The following is a 14,606-nucleotide window of genomic DNA, read 5'->3' as shown; positions in this document are numbered from 1 at the left end:
TGGCATTGTGTTGTATTCATGCTGCTTGTATTAACCCACATCAGCAAATTTATATGCCATTTGTCTGAAAAAAAGAAGACGCTGTAACATTACATTATGATCTTTGTTAAAAAGAAAAAATAGGTCAGACAAGTTTTTTTTTTCTCACAAATGCAACGACACGCAATCTAGTGATAAGATGGAAGATCCAACAAGAGCATCTCGCTGGCACACAGCTGGGTGCTGCTCTGTTAGGGAAGATTTTCTTTGTGACTTCATGAGCTCAGTTAAATTTAGAGACACATTAAACCAAGACTGTCAAGTGGGATTTACTAGATTACATAGGGAGTGTTTGTGGAGTCACTATAGGTGCTGACATACTTTTAGAACCATAGATTTTATTTTGTGTATAATTTAAAGCATTTAGTTTGATATCAAGTTACTACAAATGTTAAACTAGCAAACCCACTTAGTCCTAAAAATGTGTTGGATAAAATGATATAACTTAGCCACATCAGAAAATAAATATCCAGCTTCATATTCCTAACTAGCTCATGCCAGAATTGCTGACCAATTTAAAAAATAAATCCCCTAAAAAAAAGAATCATAACAAAATATTTCTTTATGTGTCATAAAATATTACATAAATTAAAGCTACAAGTAGCATTTAGCGGGCCCGAGCACGTGCGACCGCATGGCACGAGCGACCGCCCCGTGAGCAACGCCCTGCTCGAGCCATTCTCGTCGTTTTTTCTTGTCCATTCTGGAGCTCCAAGATAATGTTAATACGACAGCAGCCTGGGGGGGGGGGGGGGGGGGGGGGGGGGGCTGTAATCTGTTGCCTTAAGGGACAAAGACTTTTGCATATAGCATGAAAAAAATTCAAGCAATGATGATAATTGCTATCACTGTCCCTAAGGATGAGAACAATAGAACTCATTCAATTTCCACTACAATGTCTAGATGAGTGTCAGCTATGTCTGATAACTTGGCCAATTAGCTGGACCGGGATCTTGCAAAGTGCAGGTGGTTAACGTCCAGTGTGATGAGTCTGTGGACGGCAACAGTACAGCATAGCTTTTGGTTTCCACAAGAGAAGAACTCCTGACACATCTGCCCTAACAGACAACTACAAGAGGAGTTGAAATGTATAACACGGTGAAGGAGTTTTTGTGCAGAAAAAGGTACCATTAGAAAAGCTGGTAGCCATACCTGCAGACGGGGCTCCTGCTATGATTGACCGACAAACAGGTTTCATCACTCACTGTAAAGCTGACCAAGACTTTCCAAAATGTCTGCATTACTGCTGCGTCATTCACCAGCAGGCCTTATGTGCAGAAGTGATTGGGTCTGGACATATAATGACTCTTATTCTGAAAATCGTAAACAACCTCAACTGCAAAGCAAAACAGCACAGGATTTTTAAGGTGCTATTGGAGGAGATGTCTGTTGAATATGGTGAATATGAACATTGTGAATCTGAACTTGCATTCTTGACTGACATTACTGGAAAACTAAACCACTTGATCTGCGAGCTGCAAGACAATGGCAAAACTATTTTTTTTTTGACCAGCCTGCCTGAGCCAGTGTTTTTCTTGTGGGGATCTTTTCTGCCAGGGCTTGTCAGCTTGGTCAGTGGATGTTGCTGCAGTTGTCTCCCTTGCTGGGACAGCTGGAGTTAAACACAGCAGCTCACGGCTCTGAAGTGGACCCCGTTGCTGTCCCAGTCTGGATGGGCACTGTGGCGATGTTCCAATGGCCAGGCTGGCTCCTGGTATAAAGAGATTCCCAAATACCATTTCCTAACCGCAGAGCCAAGGATGTGTTTACATGTTTAGGTCAAAAATGTGATGGACAGCTTCATGTTGTCTATTGATGTAAGTTTAAACCTAAACATGCCACCCTGTTATTAATCCAGTTGATATGGTTCTCCATCTGTGTCTAGGTGATAGAAAAGCATTTTTTTTTATATTTAGAGCTCTAAGCAAACAAACAGTTGTCTATATAAAAGAGCTTTTACAATTGTGCACTTTTAACAGGTCTCTGATTTCATGTGACCAATGTATGGTGGATTTTCACAGACCTTGTTTAAAACTGAAGGTGAGAGAGACTTAGAGAAATGGCTTCATTGTTCTGGAGTTCTTTGTTTCATCCACAGAAGAGTAGAATTGGTGATTGATTTTGAAAAGCTGCTGAAAAAAGTATCTTTTTCAAATTGCAATTTCTAACTTGGGTTTTACATTTTGTGTTCCATTTTTTGTGCTTTAATTGGGAAGCATTTGTTATTTGTTTGGTGTTTTTAAGGTTCTGCAAATATACACATCATTTTTTAGAGACATTTGTTATCAGTTGTGTTTGTTGATTTGTAGTTTAATTTCATTGGATGTATAGATGTCGTGTGGGGGGGAGGCTCGAGAGCAGGTAGGACCCAGGCGCAGAAACGGGAGGCAAACGGGTTCAGGGCAAGTGGGTTTATTTAACTAACAAAAAGCGCTGCAGAGCAGGATGACAAAACTAAAAACAAAAACTTACTGTGGCATGGCAAGGGACATGGACGCCAGACAAGAAGACGTGATCAACATGAGCAGAAGTTAATGGACCAGCACAGGAGGAAGGCAGAGACAAGACTTATATACAGACAGGGCAGACAAGACACAGGTGAACACGATTAGGGCAGATGGGGACCAAAGGAAGTAAAACTCAAGAAACATGACAAGACAGGAAACCTTTCAAAATAAAACAGGAAACAGAACCAAACAAGACAGAACAAGAACTAAAGCGAAAAAAAAGACAACAAACTGAAACCATGACAATAGAAAGGAAAAGAAGTTCAAACATTGATTATAAAAAAGGATATAAGAGATAAAAAAAAAAGAAAAAGGAAAAGAAAAAAGATAAAATATTGATTTAATTGCATTTTGAATGAATAAAATACAATGATTAATAGAATCAGAATCAGAAATCAGAAAAAGTTTTATTGCCAGGTTCAGTAGAGCGCACTTTACAAAACGAGGAATTTGACTTGGTGTATAGTGCAATTAAGAATAAGTTAAAAATTAAGTTAACAACAACAACACACTATATACAGTAGAGTAAGGTGAATTAAAGTGGGAGCACAGATGGGCTGGGATGGTGGGGCCTGTAAGTGGCACCGACAGTCCTTTGGTGGGCGGGGGGGGAGGGGGGGTCACCTGGGGGAGTTGGGGTACTGTTCAGCAGGCTGACTGCAGTGGGGAAGAAGCTGTTCTTGTGGCGCGAGGTCCTGATGGACCGGAGCCTCTTGCCAGAAGGGAGGGGCCGAAAGAGATTATGTCCTGGATGAGATGGGTCCGCTACAATCCTGGCTGCCCGCCTCCAGCTCCTGGAGAGACGGGAGGTGGCAGCCGATCACCTTCTCTCCTGAGTGGATGACGCGTTGCAGCTTGGCCTTGTCTCTGGCCGTGGCCGCAGCGAACCAGACTGTGATGGAGGACGTGAGGGTGGATTCGATGATGGCATCGTAGAAGTCTACCAGCATCTTTTCAGGGAGGTGAAACTTCTTCAGCTGCCTCAGGAAGTACATCCTCTGCTGGACCTTCTTAGTGATGGAGCTGATGTTCTGCTCCCACTTGAGGTCCTGGCTGATGATGGTTCCCAGGAAGCAGAAGGACTCCACAGAGGTCACCGGGGAGTCACAGAGGATGACAGGGGGGAGGGGGGCTGGGGCCTTCCTGAAGTCCACTGTCATCTCCACTGTCTTCAGAGCATTAAGCTCCAGGTTGTTAGCGCTGCACTATGACACCAGCCTGGCTATTTCACTCCTGTAGGCCGACTCATCTCCGTCAGAGATGAGGCCGATGAGTGTGGTGTCGTCAGCAAACTTCAGGAGTATGACAGACAGGTGACCAGCTGTGCAGCTGTTTGTGTACAGGGAGAGTAACAGGGGTGAAAGGACACAGCCCTGGGGGGATCCGGTGCTTGTGGTCCGAGTATCTGAGACGAGCTTCCCCAGCCTCACATACTGCTGTCTGTCCGTCAGGAAGTCTGTGATCCACCTGCAGGTGGAGTCAGGCACATTCATCTTGGAGAGTTTTTAATACTAAAGATGTATGAAAGACATACCGAAAAAATATGTCTTTCAGTGTTTAACTGGCTGTCTTTGGATTATGCATGCCTGAGTAATGACCATTCTTACTCCTCATCTCTCTGTTCACTGCTTGCTAATTTACATAGCAGGGGTCCCAGCAGGAGGGGGCGGGGTTGTAACACGACTCCTTCAGCAGAGCCAGGCTGAGAGAGGCTTTGACATGTAAGATGTTAGATGTTAGAATGCCAGATGTTAGAATGACCAGTTCATTTTATATCTATGAAAATATTCAGGGAGCTATGGGACATGTTCAGCTTTAGGTCTGTGAAAATTGGTGTCGATTGTTGAAACATAAGTTACCATAAAAAAATGTTTGTTTGGAGTCTAGACAGATTTAACACAGGTTTTTGGATGAAAAGGATTTTTTATAAATCATCTGTTACACTTTTAAGTCTGAAAAAAATATGGAAGGCAGCAAACACAGATCCCTACCGTTTTTAATTTTTTTGTGCTGATATTTGAAAGATAAGTTATGCAAAAAAATAGGTGTTTGCAGTTTTGCCTAAAAAGACGTTTTCGGACCTTTTTGGATGTAATGCTCTCTAAGATGTCACCTGTAACTTCAATCATTCTGAATTTTTTTAGGAAGCAGTAGCACATAAATGCCTATGAAAGTTGAATTCTTGGTGCTGATAACCTAAACAGAATTTATGCTAAAAATCTTTGTTCAGTCCAAAATTGCATAGGAAAAACACCGGTATGAAGTTTCTCGTAGACCCTATAGTGCTATCTATCAAAGTTGGAGATTTGTAAGAGGCATCTAACTCTGAAATCTCAGCTTCCTGAGACAAACGGCTGATTTGCTATGAAGCTTTGTTTTATGAGTAAGTGCAATTGACCACTTCCTGTTTGGGGGCCTTATGAAGGCACCGTCAGATGTACACCCATGAAATTTTAGATGATGAGAGAGGACCTTTCTGAGTATCTCCAGTTTTAATTTCATGCACGTCGGACGAAGCGCAGAGAAAAGATAGGGAAGAATGCGACAAAAACTGTTTTTTTCAATAACTAGGTGGCGCTATGGAGCTCGTCCAGAATTGTCATATCCATGGGTTCAGAAAGGAAACCTCATCATATCCATTGAATTTCAGTGAGATTGGACAACGAATGTGCACGTGAGAGCAACTTTTGTGTGCATGGCGAGACGCCCAACTTCGCCGCTCTGTCACGACCACACCCCCGCATTGAAAGTTATGGCTTTTTATCAGAGTAAACTTCAATGGCTTTTCAACAGGTGGACATCATTTTGAGGTGTGTCGGCTCATCCTAATTGGAGCAGTGATGCTCCAAGTAAAACATGTCATTTCCTTTTGCCAGCAGGTGGCGCTACACCTGTTCTGGATTTTTCCACTTCTGATGTGGTCAGATTCAGACTACAATCATGCATATCAATTTTGGATCAGATTGGATTATGCATGGCTGAGTAATGGCCATTTTCCTTTTCATGGCGTGTTTTCGAAACGACCTCCAAGTTCTCCGCGCCGCCACGGTCACAAACAACCGTAAAAACTTAAAAGCTTCGCAATTTAACATCGGACATGTGTCTAGTTTACAAAACCAAAGTTTGGAGTCATTACTCCAAAATCTCTAGGAGGAGTTCGTTCTAGAGCGAGGCCTGCAAATGTCCAAAATGAAGCAAAAATGACATATTGACCTCAATATATCAGACTTCCTGTGCGAGTGACAGGTGGGTCCTTTCAGACTTTTTTGTAGGTCTCCATCTGAAGAACATGCCCTGTAAAAATCAAGCTTGTACGTTGAAGCCTATGCGGGGCGTCGGGACAAAAGTCACTGTAGGTGGCGCTATCGAGCCGTTTTTGTGCGCCCATGCCAATCTCCTATAAAATACGAAATTTTTCGCGACTCTTGATGTGTGTGCCAAATTTGGTGAGTTTTGGGGTATGTTAAAGGCCTCAAAAAGGCGACTCTTCCGGTAGAATAATAATAATAATAATAATTAAAGCTACAAGTAGCATTTAGCGGGCCCGAGCACGTGCGACCGCATGGCACGAGCGACCGCCCCGTGAGCAACGCCCTGCTCGAGCCATTCTCGTCGTTTTTTCTTGTCCATTCTGGAGCTCCAAGCTATTGTTAATACGACAGCAGCCTGGGGGGGGGGGGGGGGGGGGGCTGTAATCTGTTGCCTTAAGGGACAAAGACTTTTGCATATAGCATGAAAAAAATTCAAGCAATGATGATAATTGCTATCACTGTCCCTAAGGATGAGAACAATAGAACTCATTCAATTTCCACTACAATGTCTAGATGAGTGTCAGCTATGTCTGATAACTTGGCCAATTAGCTGGACCGGGATCTTGCAAAGTGCAGGTGGTTAACGTCCAGTGTGATGAGTCTGTGGACGGCAACAGTACAGCATAGCTTTTGGTTTCCACAAGAGAAGAACTCCTGACACATCTGCCCTAACAGACAATTACAAGAGGAGTTGAAATGTATAACACGGTGAAGGAGTTTTTGTGCAGAAAAAGGTACAATTAGAAAAGCTGGTAGCAGTGACTGCAGATGGGACTCCTGCTATGATCAATAGACAAACAGGTTTCATCACTCACTGTAAAGCTGACCCAGACTTTCCAAAATGTCTGCATTACTGCTGCGTCATTCACCAGCAGGCCTTATGTGCAGAAGTGATTGGCTCTGGACATATAATGACTCTTATTCTGAAAATCGTAAACAACCTCAGCTGCAAAGCTAAACAGCACAGGATTTTTAAGGTGCTATTGGAGGAGATGTCTGTTGAATATGGTGAATATGAACATTGTGAATCTGAACTTGCATTCTTGACTGACATTACTGGAAAACTAAACCACTTGATCTGCGAGCTGCAAGACAATGGCAAAACTATTTTTTTTTGACCAGCCTGCCTGAGCCAGTGTTTTTCTTGTGGGGATCTTTTCTGCCAGGGCTTGTCAGCTTGGTCAGTGGATGTTGCTGCAGTTGTCTACCTTGCTGGGACAGCTGGAGTTAAACACAGCAGCTCACGGCTCTGAAGTGGACCCCGTTGCTGTCCCAGTCTGGATGGGCACTGTGGCGATGTTCCAATGGCCAGGCTGGCTCCTGGTATAAAGAGATTCCCAAATACCATTTCCTAACCGCAGAGCCAAGGATGTGTTTACATGTTTAGGTCAAAAATGTGATGGACAGCTTCATGTTGTCTAAACATGCCACCCTGTTATTAATCCAGTTGATGTGGTTCTCCATCTGTGTCTAGGTGATAGAAAAGCATTTTTTTTATATTTAGAGCTCTAAGCAAACAAACAGTTGTCTATATAAAAGAGCTTTTACAATTGTGCACTTTTAGCAGGTCTCTGAGTTCATGTGACCAATGTATGGTGGATTTTCACAGACCTTGTTTAAAACTGAAGGTGAGAGAGACTTAGAGAAATGGCTTCATTGTTCTGGAGTTCTTTGTTTCATCCACAGAAGAGTAGAATTGGTGATTGATTTTGAAAAGCTGCTGAAAAAAGTATATTTTTCAAATTGCAATTTCTAACTTGGGTTTTACATTTTGTGTTCCATTTTTTGTGCTTTAATTGGGAAGCATTTGTTATTTGTTTGGTGTTTTTAAGGTTCTGCAAATATACACATCATTTTTTAGAGACATTTGTTATCAGTTGTGTTTGTTGATTTGTAGTTTAATTTCATTGGATGTATAGATGTCGTGTGGGGGGGAGGCTCGACAGCAGGTAGGACCCAGGCGCAGAGACGGGAGGCAAACGGGTTCAGGGCAAGTGGGTTTATTTAACTAACAAAAAGCGCTGCAGAGCAGGATGACAAAACTAAAAACAAAAACTTACTGTGGCATGGCAAGGGACATGGACGCCAGACAAGAAGATGTGATCAACATGAGCAGAAGTTAATGGACCAGCACAGGAGGAAGGCAGAGACAAGACTTATATACAGACAGGGCAGACAAGACACAGGTGAACACGATTAGGGCAGATGGGGACCAAAGGAAGTAAAACTCAAGAAACATGACAAGACAGGAAACCTTTCAAAATAAAACAGGAAACAGAACCAAACAAGACAGAACAAGAACTAAAGCGAAAAAAAAGACAACAAACTGAAACCATGACAATAGAAAGGAAAAGAAGTTCAAACATTGATTATAAAAAAGGATATAAGAGATAAAAAAAAAAGAAAAAGGAAAAGAAAAAAGATAAAATATTGATTTAATTGCATTTTGAATGAATAAAAAACAATGATTAATAGAATCAGAATCAGAATCAGGAATCAGAAAAAGTTTTATTGCCAGGTTCAGTAGAGCGCACTTTACAAAACGAGGAATTTGACTTGGTGTATAGTGCAATTAAGAATAAGTTAAAAATTAAGTTAACAACAACAACACACTATATACAGTAGAGTAAGGTGAATTAAAGTGGGAGCACAGATGGGCTGGGATGGTGGGGCCTGTAAGTGGCACCGACAGTCCTTTGGTGGGCGGGGGGGGAGGGGGGGTCACCTGGGGGAGTTGGGGTTCTGTTCAGCAGGCTGGCTGCAGTGGGGAAGAAGCTGTTCTTGTGGCGCGAGGTCCTGGTCCTGATGGACCGGAGCCTCTTGCCAGAAGGGAGGGGCCGAAAGAGATTATGTCCTGGATGAGAGAGGTTGGCTACAATCCTGGCTGCCCGCCTCCAGGTCCTGGAGATGTGCAGCTCCTGGAGAGACGGGAGGTGGCAGCCGATCACCTTCTCTGCTGAGTGGATGACGCGTTGCAGCTTGGCCTTGTCTCTGGCCGTGGCCGCAGCGAACCAGACTGTGATGGAGGACGTGAGGGTGGATTCGATGATGGCGGTGTAAAAGTCTACCAGCATCTTTTCAGGGAGGTGAAACTTCTTCAGCTGCCTCAGGAAGTACATCCTCTGCTGGACCTTCTTAGTGATGGAGCTGATGTTCTGCTCCCACTTGAGGTCCTGGCTGATGATGGTTCCCAGGAAGCAGAAGGACTCCACAGAGGTCACCGGGGAGTCACAGAGGATGACAGGGGGGAGGGGGGCTGGGGCCTTCCTGAAGTCCACTGTCATCTCCACTGTCTTCAGAGCATTAAGCTCCAGGTTGTTAGCGCTGCACTATGACACCAGCCTAGCTATTTCACTCCTGTAGGCCGACTCATCTCCGTCAGAGATGAGGCCGATGAGTGTGGTGTCGTCAGCAAACTTCAGGAGTTTGACAGACAGGTGACCAGCTGTGCAGCTGTTTGTGTACAGGGAGAGTAACAGGGGTGAAAGGACACAGCCCTGGGGGGATCGGGTGCTTGTGGTCCGAGTATCTGAGACGAGCTTCCCCAGCCTCACATACTGCTGTCTGTCCGTCAGGAAGTCTGTGATCCACCTGCAGGTGGAGTCAGGCACATTCATCTTGGAGAGTTTTTAATACTAAAGATGTATGAAAGACATACCGAAAAAATATGTCTTTCAGTGTTTAACTGGCTGTCTTTGGATTATGCATGCCTGAGTAATGACCATTCTTACTCCTCATCTCTCTGTTCACTGCTTGCTAATTTACATAGCAGGGGTCCCAGCAGGAGGGGGCGGGGTTGTAACACGACTCCTTCAGCAGAGCCAGGCTGAGAGAGGCTTTGACATGTAAGATGTTAGATGTTAGAATGCCAGATGTTAGAATGACCAGTTCATTTTATATCTATGAAAATATTCAGGGAGCTATGGGACATGTTCAGCTTTAGGTCTGTGAAAATTGGTGTCGATTGTTGAAACATAAGTTACCATAAAAAAATGTTTGTTTGGAGTCTAGACAGATTTAACACAGGTTTTTGGATGAAAAGGATTTTTTATAAATCATCTGTTACACTTTTAAGTCTGAAAAAAATATGGAAGGCAGCAAACACAGATCCCTACCGTTTTTAATTTTTTTGTGCTGATATTTGAAAGATAAGTTATGCAAAAAAATAGGTGTTTGCAGTTTTGCCTAAAAAGACGTTTTCGGACCTTTTTGGATGTAATGCTCTCTAAGATGTCACCTGTAACTTCAATCATTCTGAATTTTTTTAGGAAGCAGTAGCACATAAATGCCTATGAAAGTTGAATTCTTGGTGCTGATAACCTAAACAGAATTTATGCTAAAAATCTTTGTTCAGTCCAAAATTGTATAGGAAAAAAAGAGTTATGAAGTTTCTCATAGACCCTATTGTGTTACATATCAAAGCTGGAGGTTATTAAAGGCATCTAATTCTGAAATCTCAGCTTCCTGAGACAAACGGCTGATTTATAATAAATTTCTATTATTTGGGTGCACATAATCGACCACTTCCTGTTACGCAGGCACCGTCAGGTGTACACCCATGAAACTTCAGATTATGAGAGAGGACCCTTCTGAGTATCTCCAGTTTTAATTTCATGCACATCGGACAAAGCAAAGAGAAAATACAGGGCAGAATGTGCCCCATACAATAACTAGGTGGCGCTATAGAGCTCGTCCAAAGTTGTCATATCCATGGGTTCAGAATGGAAGCTTCATCATATCCATTGAAATTCAGTGAGATTGGACAAGGAATGGGCACATGAGAGCAACATTTGTGTGCATGGCGAGACGCCCAACTTTGCCGCTCTGTCAAGACCACACCCCTGCGTTGAAAGATATGTTTTTTATCAGAGTAAACTTCAATGGTTTTTCAACAGGTGGACGTCATTTTGAGGTGTGTCGGCTCATCCTACTTGGAGCAGTGATGCTCCAAGTAAAACATGTCATTTCCTGTTGTCAGCAGGTGGCGCTACACCTTTTCCGTATTCTTCCACTCCAGATGTGTTCAGAGTCAGACTACAATCATGCATACCAATTTGGGATCAAATTGGATTATGCATGGCTGAGTAATGGCCATTTTTCTTTTCATGGCGTAATTTCGAAACGCCTTCGAATTTTGACGTGCCGCCACGGTCACAAACAACCATAAAAACTTAAAAGCTTCGCAATTTAACATCAGACATGTGTCTAGTTTACAAAACCAAAGTTTGGAGTCATTGTTCACAAATCTCTAGGAGGAGTTCGTTCTAGAACGAGGCCTGCAAATGACCAAAACACAGCAAAAATGACATATTGACATCAATATAGCAGACTTCCTGTGCAACTGACAGCTTGGTCCCAAGAGACTTTTTTGTAGGTTTCCATCTGATGAACATGTCCTGTAAATATCAAGCTTGTATGTTAAAGAACATGGCGGGGCTCGCGAAAACAAACATTGTAGGTGGCGCTATTGAGTCATTTTTGTGCACCCATGCGAGAGCTGTATATCTAAGGTGGAGATATGTAAGAGACATCTCATTCTGAAATCTCAGCCTAGTGATACAAACGGTTGATTTTTTATGAATTTTTAATTATCTGACTGCAACGCAATCAACCACTTCCTGTTTGGCGGTGGCTTGCGCAAGCACCGTCAGGTGTACGCCCATGAAACTTTAAACAATGAGAGAAGACCCTTGTGAGTATCTCCTGTTGTAATTTTATGAACGTCTGACAAAGCACAGAGAAAAGATAGGTCAAAATGTGACAAAAAATGTATTTGTTTATATCTAGGTGGCGCTATGGAGCTCGTCCAAGATTGTCATATCCATGGTTTCAGAATGGAAGCATCATCATCTCCATCGAATTTAAGTGAGATCGGACAAGGAATGTGCACGTGATAGCAACTTTTGTGTGCATGGCGAGACGCCCAACTTCGCCGCTCTGTCACGACCACACCCCCGCATTGAAAGTTATGGCTTTTTGTCAGAGTAAACTTCAATGGCTTTTTAACAGGTGGATATCATTTTGAGGTGTGTCGGCTCATCCTACTTGGAGCAGTGATGCTCCAAGTCAAACATGTCATTTCCTCTTGCCAGCAGGTGGCGCTACACCTGTTCCGGATTCTTCCACTGCAGATGTGTTCAGAGTCAGACTGCAATCATGCACATAAATTTTGGATCAAATTGGATTATGCATGGCTGAATAATGGCCATTTTTCTTTTCATGGCGTGTTTTCAAAATGACCTCGAATTTTGACGCGCCGCCACGGTCACAAACAACCGTAAAAACTTAAAAGCTTTGCAATTTAACATCGGACATGGGTCTAGTTTACAAAACCAAAGTTTGGAGTCATTATTCATAAATCTCTAGGAGGAGTTCGTTCTAGAACGAGACCTGCAAATGTCCAAAATGCAGCAAAAATGACATATTGACATCAATATAGCAGACTTCCTGTGCAACTGACAGCTTGGTCCCAAGAGACTTTTTTGTAGGTTTCCATCTGATGGACATTCCTTGAAAAAATCAAGCTTGTATGTCAAAGCCTGTGGCGGGGCTCGCCAAAACAAATTTTGTAGGTGGCGCTATCGAGCCATTTTTGTGCACCCATGTCAGTCTCCCATAAAATATAAAATTTTTCGCGACTCCTGATGTGTGTGCGAAATTTGGTGAGTTTTGGGGTATGTTAAAGGCCTCAAAAAGGCGACTGTTCCGTCGGAAGAAAAATAATAATAATAATAATCCGAGTAAATACAATAGGGTCCTTGCACTACGTGCTCGGGCCCTAATAATAATAATAAACATTCGAATTACAATAGGGTCCTTGCACTCCGTGCTCGGGCCCTAAAAATGGTTCATTTATGAATTTAAGTGCAAATCAGCCTCTTTAAACTCTGACAGTATTTGAAATAATACAAATACACTCTAGACTCCAGAAAATGAAACAAAATACTTTGTCAGCGTTCTCTGTTGTGATGTATTGGCCCCATACTTTCACCGCTGTGTTTCAATTGCATATTTGGAAGCAGTGCTCACATCCAAGGGAGATGTGTGCACGCAGAGAAATCGTAAATGCACCCCTGCTTCCGAGGTCTTGTGCTAAATGTTGTTTTGGATGTTTTCCTGCCATTGATCGGAGTCTGGCTGCAGGGGGAGAGATGGCAGCTGGGAGAGACTGCGCTTCCTTTAATGAATTCATCCCGCTCTATCTAGCCCAAACGGCCTGTGGATACACCACCTCGCCTGTCTCTGCTTTATCTTGGTCCACATGGACAACCAACCACTGTTTGTATCACTTCACACAACCACGCAGCTCTGGATTCACTTCTGCTGGAGCCCTTATTCTTATGACTTAAGGTTTTGTGAGCTGTTCACTTTGCTCTGCCTTCCGCGTCTGCGTTCAATTATCTGACTTTGGTTTCTTCGGCCAGTGGGTGGTTTCTTTTACCAGTGGAGGGATGACCTTGCTATTTGCTCAGCTTTTGATTCACAAAAGGGCATAATGTGGATAGTTGTAGTCTATAAGGAAATGAGAAGGGCTTTGTTTAGGGGGCCTGCGTTATAGCGAGGGTTTGAGGCAGAGTATGTTCTTTTTGCAAAACGCTTCCCATTAGGACTTTCAGAAGCCAGGAGCAAATCCACCAAACTTCACAGTGGACTCAAAGGAACTCGATAAACATACTCATGGCCATTTAAAAATAAACAGGGAAATAAATTTGAATAGCTGTGTCTCCTTTTTTATACTGTGTGGAGAACAATTCCCACAAAATATGAATGTTAAATACAAGTGAACTATAATATCAAACTTCTAACAAACATTTTTAGATTTACACTGTAATTTTCCAATGAATCAAGCAATTAGTTTGCTACCATCACTGTCTTTGCTATTTTGGTTTCATGGATGAAGACTATAGTTTTCCTACAAACTGGTCAAACCCAAAAATGATCTCTTTAATGTACATGGCACCTGCACAGATGTTAATATGTATGTATATTTAAACTTGTCCTGTCCAGCAGCTGAGCAAACATATTTAAGAGCTGAAAGCCTCTTGTGTTACTGTTACAATACAGGGCTATGAATATTCTGAAACACGATGTGTATGTTTGTATAAACCCCTTTTGTGTTTAAGCATAAACTTTATTTTTGTTATTTATATTTGCATACTTTTCTTGTTGGACCAGATGATTGAACAGATAAAAAAAAACAAAAAGCCTCGTAATGAAACAGTATTACTCCTTTTAGGTTTGGTATTCATTAAAATGGAGTTGTGAATTTTCTTGTGTTTTCAATACACCAAGTATTTTTATCACCTATATATTTTTAAGTTACAAACTTTTAGCATTTAATTAATCTAAGCTATGATCTCCCTGGTCACCATCATTTTGACTGCATGATAAATTAGTGTTTGCACTTTTTCTTCATTTTTGGGGCTTTCTGTGGCATTTTAGTTCTCCATTTCCTAAATTCTAATAATTTAATTCTGATATACTTCCATTTTTTTCTTGTGGTTCTGCTTTGCAGGTTCCTTTTTTTGCACCTCTGTGTTGATTATCCTCTGCTTAATTCCTCGCATGCCCCTTTTTTGCTTCCATGTCATTCAGTTTTACTTTATATTAATTAATTAAATTCGGATTTTTTTTTGCCTCTGGTCGCTTGCATTTGTTTGAGTCAGCTACTACCTCTGTATCATTTCACTCTATTGTTCTCCTTTTCCAGCGCTGAAAAACATATTTAGAAGAGAGAACATAGTTGACG

Source organism: Oryzias latipes, chromosome 21, assembly GCF_002234675.1.
Source record: "Oryzias latipes chromosome 21, ASM223467v1".
Classification (NCBI taxonomy): Eukaryota; Metazoa; Chordata; class Actinopteri; order Beloniformes; family Adrianichthyidae; genus Oryzias; species Oryzias latipes.
The sequence above is the reverse complement of the archived record's forward strand: the minus strand, read 5'-3'. Positions refer to the sequence as shown.